At 38.4% G+C, this 14,998-nt stretch overlaps 1 pseudogene; it reads left to right on the plus strand.

Moving 5' to 3' along the window:
- The first annotated feature begins 336 nt into the window (after positions 1 to 336).
- LOC117078834 lies at positions 337 to 1,366 on the plus strand (annotated as a pseudogene).
- Positions 1,367 to 14,998: the final 13,632 nt, after the last annotated feature.

Raw genomic sequence — 14,998 nt, forward strand, 5'->3', positions numbered from 1 at the left:
GCCGAGATTGCACCACTGCACTCCAGTCTGGGTGACAGAGTGAGACTCTGTCTCAAAAAAAAAAAAAAAAAAATTCTAGAACTCTACTAGGCAACAATGTGCTTTAGTTACCAATGTGGTACTGTAAACTCACAAATTTGTTAAGAAGATAGATCTTACTTTATGTGTTTTTTACCACAATAAAAATATCCACCGGAAAGATTAATATTTGTCCTTAACCTTCAATTTTGTAAACTTTCAAATGGCATTAATAATAATTGGGTGTATTTTATAGCATTCTAATGAGAATTAAAGGATACAGAGTTGGACAGGTGCAGAGTTGCTTCTGGAAGAAATATGATAACTGCCTAAGGAGGATCCCAAATTTAGTTCAAACTTATATTGGTTGGTGATGGTGGTACTGGAAAACTACCCTCATGAAATATCATTTGACTGCTGAATTTGAGATATAGCCACCTTGGGTGTGGAGCTCCATCCCCTTTTGCTCCACACTGATATGGTCCGACTTTGTGTCCCCAGACAAATCGCATGTTGAATTGTAATTCCCGATGTTGCAGGAGGGATCTGGTGGGAGGTTATCGGATCATGGGGGCAGATTTCCCCCATGCTGTTCTCGTGACAGTGAGTTCTCACAAGATCTGATGGTTTAAAATGTGTGGCACTTCCCACCTTCACTCTCTGTCCTGTCACCATGTGAAGAAGGTCCTTGCTTCCCCTTTGCCTTCTGCCATGATTGTAAGTTTCCTGAGGCCTCCCAGTCATGCTTCTTATTAAACCTGTGGGACTATGACTCAATTAAACTTCTTTTCTTAAGTTACCCAGTCTCAAGTAGTTCTTTATAACTGTGAGAATGGACTCATATGCCAACAAAGGGCCCATTAAGTTTAATGGATGGGACGTAGCTGCCACAGAGAAATCTGGTGAACTGAGAGATAGTTGATGGCTATTATATCCAAGCCCTTCAAGGTGCCCTAATGCTTGATGTAACATCGAGAGTTACAAGAAAGTGCCTGACATAAAGATCTGGTATGAGTGTATGAAAACATCCCCATCATGTTCTGTGGCAAAAAAAAGAAAGAAAAAAAAAAAAAGGATGTTAAGCCAGAAAAATGAAGACAAAATTTATTATCTTCTATTAAACAGTCTTTAGTACTATAACATTTATGACTAAAATAACTACAACTTTGAAAAGCCCTTCCTCTGGCCTGCTAAGAAGCTCACTGGAGACCCCAACCTGAAGTTGGTAGTGATGGCTGCTCTTGCCCCTCCACAGGTTGTCCTGGACCCAGCTTTGGCAGCGCAATATGAGCATGATTTAGAGGTTGCTCAGACAACTGCTCTCCTGGATGAGAAGGATAACCTGTGAGAAAAGGAAGCTGGAGCCCAGAGTCAGAAGTCTAACTTCATAGACAACTGTCCTGTGGTGTCATGGTGGAGCATGTTTGCCACTTTATTATACAGCTAAGCAGAAGGTCTGCTTTATCTTTGGGATACTGAAGGAGATGAATGGACTTCAGAGTAAATGTAGCCATTAAAAAAATTTTTTAAGCCTGCATAATTAGCTGTTTGGAATACAGCTGTTTCCTTCCTGAGTTTCAAATACTGTATAAGACCTATACAGTCACATCGCAATATTCAGTGGTGAAATGTTTCTTACTCTTATTCTCATTCCTTTTTGTTTAGAATCAGAATCAAGTCGTATTTCAAATACCTAAAAAAAGAACTAAAAAATGCAGGTTAGTCAATACAGCATTAATGTTTACCATCAGTATATTATTATTATCATCATCACATCACTGAAAAGTATGATATTACAGTTACAAACAGAAATAAACAAAGCCAAGAATGCAAGAATATTCATTATCATAATATAAAGTATAAAGGAAGATGAATCAAAATAATTACAAATATCCTCTAAAAAATTAAGGAAACCAGGCGTGGTGGATTATGCTCATAATCCCAGTACTTTGGGAGGCCAAGGCAGGTGGATCTGTTGAGCCTCAGAGTTTGAGACCAATCTGGGCAACATAGTGAAACCCAGTATCTACAAATATAACACACACACACACACACACACACACATATATAAATATATATATACACACAAAAAAAAGCCCAATGTGGTATCACACACCTGTAGTCCTAGCTACTCAGGAAGCTAAAGCAGGAGGATTGCTTGAGCCTGGGAGGCAGAGGTTGCAGTGAACCAAAATTGCACCACTGCACTCCAGCTTTAAAAATATAAAAATAATTTTAAAATAAAATATTAAAGGAAATATATTTACTTGTACATTTGCTTGTTTTTGAACTGTCCCCTTTTCTAGCATAAAAAGAAAATTGAGATTTATGATTTATCGGTATAATTTCTACCACTATTAATTTTTATAATATTTTTCTCTTTTTAAACTGCAATATTAACTGTCCTCTAAAGACTTATGAATATTCATCAGTATCAAGATTTGTGAGAAATCAATATAGACAAGACTCCTAGATTAGAATAAAGGGCAAGATTCAGTAGATTAACTGCCATCTTCTGTTATTTTAAAGTCACTATTTTTTTTTCTTTTGAGACAGAGTCCAACTCTGTTGCCCAGGCTGGAGTGCAGTGACATGATCTCGGCTCACTGCAACCTGCACCTCCTGGGTTCAAGCAATTCTCCTGCCTCAGCCTCCCAAGTAGCTGGGATTACAGGCGCCTGCCACCACACCCAGCTAATTTTGTATTTTTAATAGAGACAGGGTTTCTCCATGTTGGTCAGGCTGGTCTCAAACTCCCGACCTGAGGTGATCCGCCCACCTCGGCCTCCCAAAGTGCTAAGATTACAGGCGTGAGCCACTGCGCCCAGCCTAAAGTCACTATTCTTTACTAAATGCAAGTGTAGAGAATGCTAGAAATCTTTTTTAAATAATGCTGGTCATAAAATAATTAGTATTTTATTTATTTTATGAATCTGGAATAAGTTTATATTTTGCAGAGTGCTTTTGTGCCCAGTCTCTACATCACTTAGTCACTTATACTCCCGCCCCGAAAACATGCAAGCACTTTAGTCCTTGTAGAGGTGAAGAAAGTGAGCCCTGACCCAAAATGACCGAAAGATTGGGAATATTAGAGTTTCACAGGAGGCTGGAACCCCCTCTTTGAGATCTAAACTCACCAGATTCTAAATGACCTAAAAATGACTGCTCGGCGTTGTAGACAGGTGGGTCTCAGAAGCCACAATTCAATTAGCAACAGGTGGCTCTCTAGGAGGGTAGAAGTTAACAGGGAAACAGGATGTCATCTGACTGTCCCTTCTCCAGGGCTCTGTAGCTGAAGCTGACCTGCAGCACTGCATTAACAGATTCCCTTGCCTCCTCTTGTTGGCCTACGGATGGTTTTAGCCAATAGAGGACAGCAGCAGGAGAATAGAATGAGAAAGAAAATGAGGTCAAGCATTTGTGCCCCTGGCTCCCAACCTCCCAGTTTTCAGCAGACACACCGATTTCTCTGCTTGTGGCTGATTCTCCTTGGGAAACCCTCTCCTTAGAGCTCCCAGTTCCACCTTTTTTTTTTTTTTTAATACTTTAGGTTCTAGGGTACATGTGCACAACGCGCAGGTTTGTTACATGTATATACATATGCCATGTTGGTGTGCTGCACCCATTAACTCATCATTTACATTAGGTATATCTCCTAATGCTATCCCTTCCCCGTACACCCTCCCCACAATAGGACCCGGTGTGTAATGCTCCCCTTCCTGTGTCCAAGTGATCTCATTGATCAGTTCCCACCTATGAGTGAGAACATGTGATATTTGGCTTTCTGCTCTTGTGATAGCTTGCTGAGAATGATGGTTTCCAGCTGCATCCATGTCCGTAAAAAGGACACGAACTCATCCTTTTTTATGGCTGCATAGTATTCCGTGGTGTATATGTGCCACATTTTCTTAATCCAGTCTGTCACTGATGGACATTTGGGTTGATTCCAAGTCTTTGCTATTGTGAATAGTGCCACAATAAACATATGTGTGCATGTGTCTTTATAGCAGCATGGCCTATAATCCTTTGGGTATATCCCCAGTAATGGGATGGCTGGGTCAAATGGCATTTCTAGTTCTAGACCCTTGAGGAATCTCCACACCGTTTTCCACAATGGTTGAACTAGTTTACAGTACCACCAACAGTGTAAAAGTGTTCCTGTTTCTCCACATCCTCTCCAGTACCTGTGGTTTCCTAATTTTTTAATGATTGCCATTCTAATTGGTGTGAGATGGTATCTCATTGTGGTTTTGACTTCCATTTCTCTAATGGTCAGTGATGATGAGCATTTTTTCATGTGTCCTTTGGCTGTATGAATGTCTTCTTTTGAGAAGTGTCTATTCATATCCTTTGCCCACTTTTTGATGGGGTTGTTTGTTTTTTTTCTTGTAAATTTGATTGAGTTCTTTATAGGTTCTGGATATTAGCTCTTTGTCAGATGAGTAGATTGAAAAACTTTCTCCCATTCTGTAGGTTGCCTGTTCACTCTGATGGTAGTTTCTTTTGCTGTGCAGAAGCTCTTTACTTTAATTAGATCCCATTTGTCAATTTTGGCTTTTGTTGTCATTGCTTTTTGTGTTTTAGACATGAAGTTCTTGCCCATGCCTACGTCCTGAATGGCATTACCTAGGTTTCCTTCTAGGGTTTCTGTGCTTTTAGGTCTAACATTTAAGTCTCTAATCCATCTTGAATTAGTTTTTGTATAAAGAGTAAGGAAAGGATCCAGTTTCAACTTTCTATTTATGGCTAGTCAATTTTCCCAGCACCATTTATTAAACAGGGAATCCTTTCCCCATTTCTTGTTTCTGTCAGGTTTGTCAAAGATCAGATGGCTGTAGATGTGTGGTATTATTTTGGAGGGCTCTGTTCTGTTCCATTGGTCTATATCTCTGTTTTGGTACCAGTACCATGCTGTTTTGGTTACTGTAGCCTTGTACTATAGTTTGAAGTCACGTAGCGTGACGCCTAAAGCTTTGTTCTTTTGACATAGGATTGTCTTGGCAACGTGGGGTCTTTTTGGTTCCATATGAACTTTAAAGTAGTTTTTTCCAATTCTGTGAAGAAAGTCATTGGTAGCTTGATGGGGATGGCATTGAATCTATAAATTACCTTGGGCAGTATGGCCATTTTCACAATATCGATTCTTCCTATCCATGAGCATAGAAGGTTCTTCCATTTGTTTGTGTCCTCTTTTATTTCGCTGAGCAGTGGTTTGTAGTTCTCCTTGAAGAGGTCCTTTACATCCCTTGTGAGTTGGATTCCTAGGTATTTTATTCTCTTTGAAGCTATTGTGAATGGGAGTTCACTCATGATTTGGCTCTGTGTCTGTCTGTTACTGGTGTTTAAGAATGCTTGTGATTTTTGCACATTGATTTTGTATCCTGAGACTTTGCTGAAGTTGCTTATCAGCTTAAGGAGATTTTGGACTGAGACAATAGGGTTTTCTAAATATACAATCATGTCATCTGCAAACAGGGACAATTTGAGTTCTTTTCCTAACTGAATACCCTTGATTTCTTTCTCTAGCCTGATTGCCCTAGCTAGACCTTCCAACACTATGTTGAATAGGAGCGGTGAGAGAGGGCATCCCTGTCTTGTGCCAGTTTTCAAAGGGAATGCTTCCAATTTTTGTCCATTCAGTATGATATTGGCTGTGGGTTTGTCATAAATAGCTCTTATTATTTTGAGATATGTTCCATCAATACCGAATTTATTGAGAGTTTTTAACATGAGGGGCTGTTGAAATTTGTCAAAGGCCTTTTCTACATCTATGGAGATAATCGTGTGGTTTTTGTCTTTGGTTCTGTCAACATGCTGGATTATGTTTATTGATTTGCATATGTTGAACCAGCCTTGCATCCCAGCGATGAAGCCCACTTGATCATGGTGGATAAGCTTTTTGATGTGCTGCTGGATTCCGTTTGCCAGTATTTTATTGAGGATTTTTGCATTGATGTTCATCAGGGATATTGGTCTAAAATCCTCTTTTTTGGTTGTATTTCTCTCAGGCTTTGGTATCAGGATGATATTTGCCTCATAAAATGAGTTAGAGAGGATTCCCTCTTTTTCTATTGATTGGAGTAGTTTCAGAAGGAATGGTACCAACTCCTCCTTGTAACTCTGGTAGAATTTGGCTGTGAATCCTTCTGGTCCTGGACTTTTTTTGCTTGGTAGGCTATTAATTATTGCCTCAATTTCAGAGCCTGCTATTGGTCTATTCAGGAATTCAACTTCTTCCTGGTTTAGTCTTGGGAGACTGTTAAGTGTCCAGGAAATTATCCATTTCTTCTAGGTTTTCTAGTTTATTTGTGTAGAGGTGTTTATAGTATTCTCTGATGGTAGTTTGTATTTCTGTGGGGTTGGTAGTGATATCCCCTTTATCATTTTTTATTGCATCTATTTGATTCTTCTCTCTTTTCTTCTTTATAAGTCTTTCTAGCGGTCTATCCATTTTGTTGATCTTTTCACAAAATCAGCTCCTGGATTCATTAATTTTTTTTGGAGGGTATTTTATGTCTGTATCTCCTTCAGTTCTGCTCTGATCTTAGTGATTTCTTGCCTTCTGCTAGCTTTTGAATGTGTTTGCTCTTGCTTCTCTAGTACTTTTAATTGTAATGTTAGGGTGTCAATTTTAGATCTTTCCTGCTTTCTCTGGGCATTTAGTGCTATAAATTTCCCTCTACACATTGCTTTAAATGTGTCCCAGAGATTCTGGTATGTTGTATCTTTATTCTCATTGGTTTCAAAGAACATCTTTATTTCTGCCTTCATTTCGTTATGTACCCAGTAGTCATTCAGGAGAAGGTTGTTCAGTTTCCATGTAGTTGAACGGTTTTGATTGAGTTTCTTAGTCCTGAGTTCTAGTTTAATTGCACTGTGGTCTGAGAGACAGTTTGTTATAATTTCTGTTCCTTTACATTTGCTGAGGAGTGCTTTACCTCCAACTATGTGGTCAATTTTGAAATAAGTGTGATGTGGTGCTGAGAAGAATGTATATTCTGTTGATTTGGGGTGGAGACTTCTGTAGATGTCTATTAGGTCCGCTTGGTGCAGAGATGAGTTCAATTCCTGGATATCCTTGTTAATTTTCTGTCTCATTGATCTGTCTAATGTTGACAGTGGGGTGTTAAAGTCTCCCTTTATTATTGTATGGGAGTCTCAGTCTCTGTAAGTCTCTAAGGACTTGCTTTATGAATCTGGGTGCTCCTGTATTGGGTGCATATATATTTAGGATAGTTCACTCTTCCTGATGAATTGATCCCTTTACCATTATGTAATGGCCTTCTTTATCTCTTTTGATCTTTGATAGTTTAAAGTCTGTTTTATCAGAGACGAGTATTGCAACCCCTGCTTTTTTTGGTTTTCCATTTGCTTGTTAGATCTTCCTCCATCCCTTTATTTTGAGCCTATGTGTGTCTCTGCATGTGAAATGGGTCTCCTGAATACAGCAAACTGATGGGTCTTGACTTTATCCAATTTGCCAGTCTGTGTCTTTTAACTGGACCATTTAATCCATTTACATTTAAGGTTAATATTGTTATGTGTGAACTTGATCCTGTCATTATGATATTAGCTGGCTATTTTGCTCGCTAGTTGATGCAGTTTCTTCCTAGCATCAATGGACTTTACATTTTGACATGTTTTTGCAATCGCTGGTACATGTTGTTCCCTTCCATGTTTAGTGCTTCCTTGAGGATCTCTTGTAGGGCAGGCCTGGTGGTGACAAAATCTCTAAGCATTTGCTTGTCTGTAAAGGATTTTATTTCTCCTTCACTTATGAAACTTAGTTTGGCTGGATATGGGATTCTGGGTTGAAAATTCTTTTCTTTAAGAATGTTGAATATTGGCCCCCACTGTCTCCTGTCTTGCAGAGTTTCTGCCGAGAGATCTGCTGTTAGTCTGATGGGCTTCCCTTTGTGTGTAACCCGACCTTTCTCTCTGGCTGCCCTTAACATTTTTTCCTTCATTTCAACTTTGATAGAGATGAAAACCATAACATGAGAAATACGTGAAAAATGCACAAGCTTCAGTAACTGACTCCATCAACTAGAAGAAAGAGTATCAGCGATTGAAGATCAAATGAATGAAATGAAGTGAGAAGAGAAGTGTGGAGAAAATAGAGTAAAAAGTAATGAACAAAGCCTCCAAGAAGTATGGGATTATGTGAAAAGACCAAATCTATGTCTGATTGGTGTGCCTGAAAGTGACAGGGAAAATGGAACCAAGTTGGAAAACACTCTGCAGGATATCATCCAGGAGAATTTCCCCAACCTAGTAAGGCAGACCAACATTCAAATTTGGGAAATACAGAAAATGCCACAAAGATACTCCTCGAGAAGAGCAACTCCAAGACACGTAATTGTCAGATTCACCCTGTTCCATTTTCAACCATCATTTCCCGCCCCTGCCCTTCAAGTTCAGAGGTAGAAATGGGCTCCCCACAATTCCTAGCCTAAGGGGACTGCAGAGGTTGATTCCCTAAAACTTGCTCACATTGTTATTAGACTCTTTTCAAATCATTCACTGTGAAGGTCCTGTTGCTGTCCAAGGAAGACGGGAAGAAAAGTGCAGTGTCAAAATGAGGAAGAGACACACGCATAAATGTTAACTGTTCTCTAGGTGACTCAGCCAGCCACCATTCCCAATCAGGGTTAATGTTTTCATTTTAGTGAAAAAAGTATTATTACGTAAATGTTCTATAGTTAAATATACTAAATTATAATGAACACCATCATTTTAATTATTTCATGCTTCTGAAATAAGTTTATATTTTGCAGAGTGCTTTTGCCTAGTCTCTAAATCATTTAGTCACTCACACTCTTACCCCCAAACCATGCAAGCAGTTTAGCCCTTGGAGAGATGAAGAAACTGAACTCTGGTCCAAAATGACTAAAAGACTTGGAACATTAGAGTTTCACAGGAGGCTAGAAACCCACTTTGGGATCTAAACTCACCACACAGATTCTAAGTGGCCTAAATGACATTTCTATCTGACCATAATTCCTACCCACAGACTTTAATATGCCTGACTTAACACCAGTGTTAGCTTGCTAAGATAAATGATGGCTTTCATAGCCTGATAACCTAAGCTGCAATCAGAGAGGTGAATTTAAATTAATAATATCACACACTGGAAAAGCGTGCTGCCCTGTCAATCCTACTTCCAATTACGTGTTCTGGATCAAAAAGAGGCTTCCAGAAGGAAGTTAGTCCCTGAGTTTTTCATCTCCTTCCCTTCCAAATAGAGCCCAGAGTGCCCTCCTGTGTATAAAGTAAAAACAAATCTCCACTGATGACAATATTACTAAGATAAGTTTATGTGTGAGTGCTTATTTTGCTAACAAAAATACATAATTTGAGTGGCAGCTTTTTAAAACAAACATGCTTAATAAGTTGTTGTACTGTTGGCATCATTGTTTTTGAGTCAAGCATAGGTACTGTTTACAGTTGGAGTTGGGGGTCTCAGGAGTGAGGACAAGTCCAAGACACAAGTCTTGTTTTATTCTAAACTCAAAATTCAGAAGCCCAAATAACTAAATGATATTTCCATCTTATAAGTCATTATAATTTGAGATTTAAAATAATTACTAGAATGTTCAAACACCTAACAACATATTATGACAAAGTTTACCAACTCTCATTATGCACGTCAAAGGCTTTCTCTCATCAGGGCTTTTACCTGAATTAATTTGCCTGAGATATCACCTTTCCACAGCAGAGGATCCCAAGTTGTCATGGTTTTTGCCATGACCTTATAAAGTTCTCCATTTTCAGAAGGATTGTCAGAAAAATCCAGTCCAACAACCTGCAAAGGGCCCCACCTGTCTCAGTGAAGATTTGATTAAGGTTAGGCTATAAAGCACAACTTCCAAGCAAATTCCTAAGTAAATGTTCAGGCAATTAAAATAATGTCTCCATTTACCTCCCGAGGAAGCGATCCATCACACCTCTAAAATCGCAGTTTTGGAAGACAAGAAACACCCATGATAGAATTTGTTTCTTAATGAAAATATTAACAACTAGTTGTATTGTTATCGCTGGAGAGCAATTTGATTTAACTTTGGAGAGTAAATTGTATTTTTTTCTTTTGCAGAGGATTTACTTTAAGTTACTTACATATTCCTGCATTCTCATCTATTTGTTGTGTTCTAGTGTCCTCCAATGGATATTCTCGATAGTACTGGTACTGCAGAATCTATCTGGCTCTGAGAATCACCAGGAGCCTGGATGGGATATGAGCTCTGTGGGTAAACAACCCCTGGAAGAAATCCAGTTCCCCTAGTCTGAGCTGAAATGAAGTAGCACTTAAGGCATATCCGAAAATCACTCTCCTTAATAGAAGATAAGTTCCAGACTCATTCATATTAAATCCCATCATTCCCCTTTTCTTTTTATCATCTTAAACAATCTTGAAAGTGGTGGACCCATTTATATAAAAGTTACTGTTGAAAAATGCAGAAAAAGTATAATTTGGTGGCTGAAATTTAGAGGTGTGTGACACAGTGATAGACTGGATATCAAGTAAGACACAATTAATATTCTTTTATTAGCCTAGAGAACACAGAAAGTATTCTAGAGCAATGACTTTGGACTCAAATGCAGTTTGTTACACAATAAGAAAAGATAAAGACTAAAACCATTTAATTAATGGATAGATCAGTCTGAATTATTGGGAAATCTGAATGGTGAAACCCCATCTCTACTAAAAATACAAAAATTAGCTGGGCATGGTTGTGTATGCCTGTAGTCCCAGCTAATTGGGAGGCTGAGGCAGAAGAATCACTTGAACCCAAGGGTCAAAGGTTGCAGTGAGCTGAGATCACACCACTGCACTCCAGCCTGGGCGACAGAGTGAGACTCCATCTCAAAAGAAAAAAAAAAAAAAAGTGCTTTTGTATTTTCCATGGTCACAATTAGCATGCAATTTTAATAGATAGCCCAAGTAATTATAGCAAAACTCAGGGCTATTTTTGTAAATTGATTTGTATGTGGGTAGGGGGAAATCTAACCACCACATGTTCTAAATTTTCTTGTTATTTACATTTTAAATCATTCCACCTATATCCCACAACAGGTGTTGAATCTTGTATTAAATCATGTCCCAATTTTGATCCAGAAAATACACTGACTCGCTCAAACTATGGGTTTGGGAAGGAGCACAAAAAGAGGAACTTGGGTCTGTTGAATACATGAGAATAACTCCTTGAGCAGATAAGAATGGGAACCATGCCCCACTTCCACACAGAGCGAGAAGACAGCTGAAATATGGTATCTGATGCTTCATGGGTGTGCTTCCCTAATGCATATGTTATCCTATCAGTTATGCATATCTAATATTTCACAGGAGTATATGTTTTCCTAGTGCATACAGGCTACAGAGGTTACAGTCCCATAAACCTTTTAAAATAACTATGTAACACTATAGCCTTTAAAATTTGAAGTGGTACCACAAGGTGCTATAACCATATGCAGGGACAATATTATGGGTATGATTCTCTCACCTACTTCACTCATTTCACGGGAATTCTGAAGACCTGCCATTGTGCCTGCAAAACAGAAGATCTGGAAAGTTTCCTTTTTTTCTATTTTTATTTTAGGTTCAGGGAGTACATGTGCAGGTTTTTTACAGGGCTAAGTTGGAGGATATGCAGAAGACTGAAACTGGACTCCTCCCTTTCACCATAGACAAAAATTAACTTAAGATGGATTTAAAACTTAAATGTAAGACCTAAAACAATAAAACCATAGAAGAAAACCTAGGAAATACCAATGTGGACATCAGCCTTGGCAAATAATTTATGATTAAGTCCCTGATATGGTTTAGATTTCTGTGCCTGCCCAAATCTCATGTCAAATTGTAATCTCCAATGTTGGAGGGGCGGCCTGGTAAGAGGTGATTGGGTCATGGGGGCAATTTCTCATGAATGGTTTAGCACCATCTCCTTCGTGCTGTTCTTGTGATAGAAAGTGAGTTCTCACGAGAAAAGTGCTACATCTCGTTGAGTGTGTAGCACCTCCCCTGTCCCTTGCTCCTGCTCCCACTATGTGAGATGCCTCACTCCTCCTTTGCCTTCCTAAGGCCTCCCCAAAAGTAGAAGCTGCTATGCTTCCTGTACAGAACTACTAACCAATTAAACCTCTTTTCTCTATTAAAGAAACAGACTAAAGCAGTCCTCAAAAGCAATTGCAAAAAAATAATAATAATAATTGACAAGCCAGACCTAATTAAACTAAGAAGCTTCTGCACAGCAAAAGATACACCCTATATGTTTTCTGTTTATTCTGTTGATAACCGAATGGGAGAAAATATTTGCAAACTGGAATGTTTCTAAGAAGACAGATATTTTAATAAAATGATGAATCATAGCCGTCAAGGAAATCCAATCATCAGATGTTAATTTTGGATTATGAATACTGGTGTCCCTTAGTATCCATGGAGAATTGGTTTCAGGACCCCCTGTGGATACCAAAATTTGTGGATGCTCAAGTCCCTGATATAAAATGGCATGGTATTTATATAAAACCTATGCACACCCTCTCATATACTTTAAAACATCTCTAGATTACTTATAATACCTAACACAATGTAAATGCTATGTATATAGTTGTTTAGTGTATTGTTCAGAGGACAATGACCAAAAAAGTCTGTACACGTTCAGTACAGATCCAACGAACTATTTTTTTCTGAATATTTTCAATCCATGCTTTGTAGAACCCATAAATACAGAAGACTGAGTATAAACTGACTAAATTAAACTAAACTAAACTGAACTAAAACTGGGTAACACCTATGACACATCCTAAAAGCAAGTAAGTAATAACTATCAGTAAGTTAAATGCAAATGTGAACTACATATATTTGTTCATGGGAACCTGATTACAGTTCTAACTATAGGGCTATGAGTCCCACTGTGCTGTACCATCAAGAAGACAGTAAGTCTCTTATCAGTTCATTCCACCATGTTTATTGACAAACATACTATAGAGAACAGGAAAGCACATGAAGATACCTGCATGTAAGTGTGCACATATCCATAACTATAAATGTGAAAATGGCTGTATCAGTAACAACCTGCAAAACCCAGCATCTCCTGAGAAAAGTTTGCCAAGTTTTTCAAAATCTATGTGAGATAACCATCAGAAAGAGAAGAATAAATGGTATTTCCTAAATGCACTGTACTAGCATCTCTGGTTGTACATATTCTATCACCAAGATGGTTGAGATGCTCCTCCTGCCATAAGGTGGTACCCAGCACATATCCAGGGCAGCTTACGTGAATGCCTGCCTTCTAGCTTTCGGTGGCTTGAAGGCAGGCACTTGAGCCTCCAGAAGTTCTGGTGTAACCTTCACTCACTCAGCCATTATCATTCACAACTGTGCTCTTCTGGTAAGGTTCTTGCCATACAGAAGTTTATAATTTTTGGAGAATCCAGCTGATCTTCCTGCTAAGTATCCTAACTATGTAGACTTCCTTCTATATTCTTTAGATCAATAAACCTTATTTGATTGACTCATCCACGAGCTGTCTCTGGGTTCTCCATCAACCTGAAGCTAGTATTTTCATTTGTCAATGAAAATTTATTTGTCACATAGTAATTCACATAAGACTAAAACCTGTCTAAGAAATTTCATTATGAAATTTATGTTTATGAATACATTGTCTCCTGTGATGATCAAATTCACTCTGGTAACTCAATAATCACACATTTCAGAAGTCATTAGAAAAAAACTGCAGCTCCAAACAGCCAACAAGACATTTCAGCAGGGATATCTTGGTATTATGACTACCTGTGTCAATCTGGGGCCTACATTGGAGTACAAATTGGAATATGTTTATTTCATAGTAGTAGAAGAAGCTCAAGAAGGCAAGCCCAAATGTGTAGGTCCATTGTCCAAACGAAGTTACATAGCCAAGTCCAAAGTCAAGGGTCATGGAAATACATCCTGCCCATGCTAAAGTGATGGCAAGAATGTAGATATATAAAACTACTACTGAACTACTGAAAGGCGAAGAAGCAATACAAATAACTCAATCTACCACAGTCATAAATGTAAACAACAAAGAGAAACTGTATTATGAGATGGAAGACCTGGATTCTAAGTCTTGTTCACTCACTATCTACTTGAACAACTGAGTAATGAGTCTCTTTGGTCCCAGGTGGGTAAGAGGCAAGTAGACTAAATGATTTAAGAAGACTTATGCAGTCCCTATTATGCTCAGAGAGCTTTATCTCTCATCTCAAATCAACTCCTAGTCCCATCATGCATACGGCTTTTAAAGTTATGAGTCTCCTACTCAGTATTAATAGACCAATCCCCGTTCTATCATTGAGCAATGACTCACTCCCATTACTATCTCCCTTGTACTGTATTTTCCATAGGCACCTACACTTGCCCCTTCGTGTATACTTCTTCCTGTCCTTAACATTTAGCCTTAATCATTAACTGTTGAAAGAATATCCTAGAGGGTCTCATAATTCTTATATTATTTAGCCTAATTAATTTTATCTAAAATATTCCTTAATCAAATCCACATCTAAACCTTTAGTGATCCCTTTCTGCCATTTCTTGCAGGTCTAAATTTGTTAGCCTACCATTCAAATATCTCTTTTCTGTTTTTCTTTTGTTATCACTCCATTCACTCCACTTGAAGAAAACAAAATCCTCCAAGTATGCTGATCTTCCCATTGGTAAAAAAAAAAACAAAAAAAAAACACTACCCGAAACTTGAAGTAAAAGGGTGAGTACCATGTCCTTTAAAACTCATTTGGAGTCATTACTTCAAAGATCCACTCAACGATTATTTGGGGGTATATACCTTGTTCAAATTAGGTTTATCATTAAAGACCTAGATGTAGTGAAGTCACATGTTGACACGTAGATTTTTGTCCAGTCGAAAACATAAACCCCGTGGTTACCACTTATTATCTTATAGAATATTACCTGATTTTGTGTTTAACCCAGCAATCACATCCTACC

Source organism: Trachypithecus francoisi, unplaced genomic scaffold (assembly GCF_009764315.1).
Source record: "Trachypithecus francoisi isolate TF-2019V2 unplaced genomic scaffold, Tfra_2.0 Lachesis_group0, whole genome shotgun sequence".
In the NCBI taxonomy this organism is placed as follows: domain Eukaryota; kingdom Metazoa; phylum Chordata; class Mammalia; order Primates; family Cercopithecidae; genus Trachypithecus; species Trachypithecus francoisi.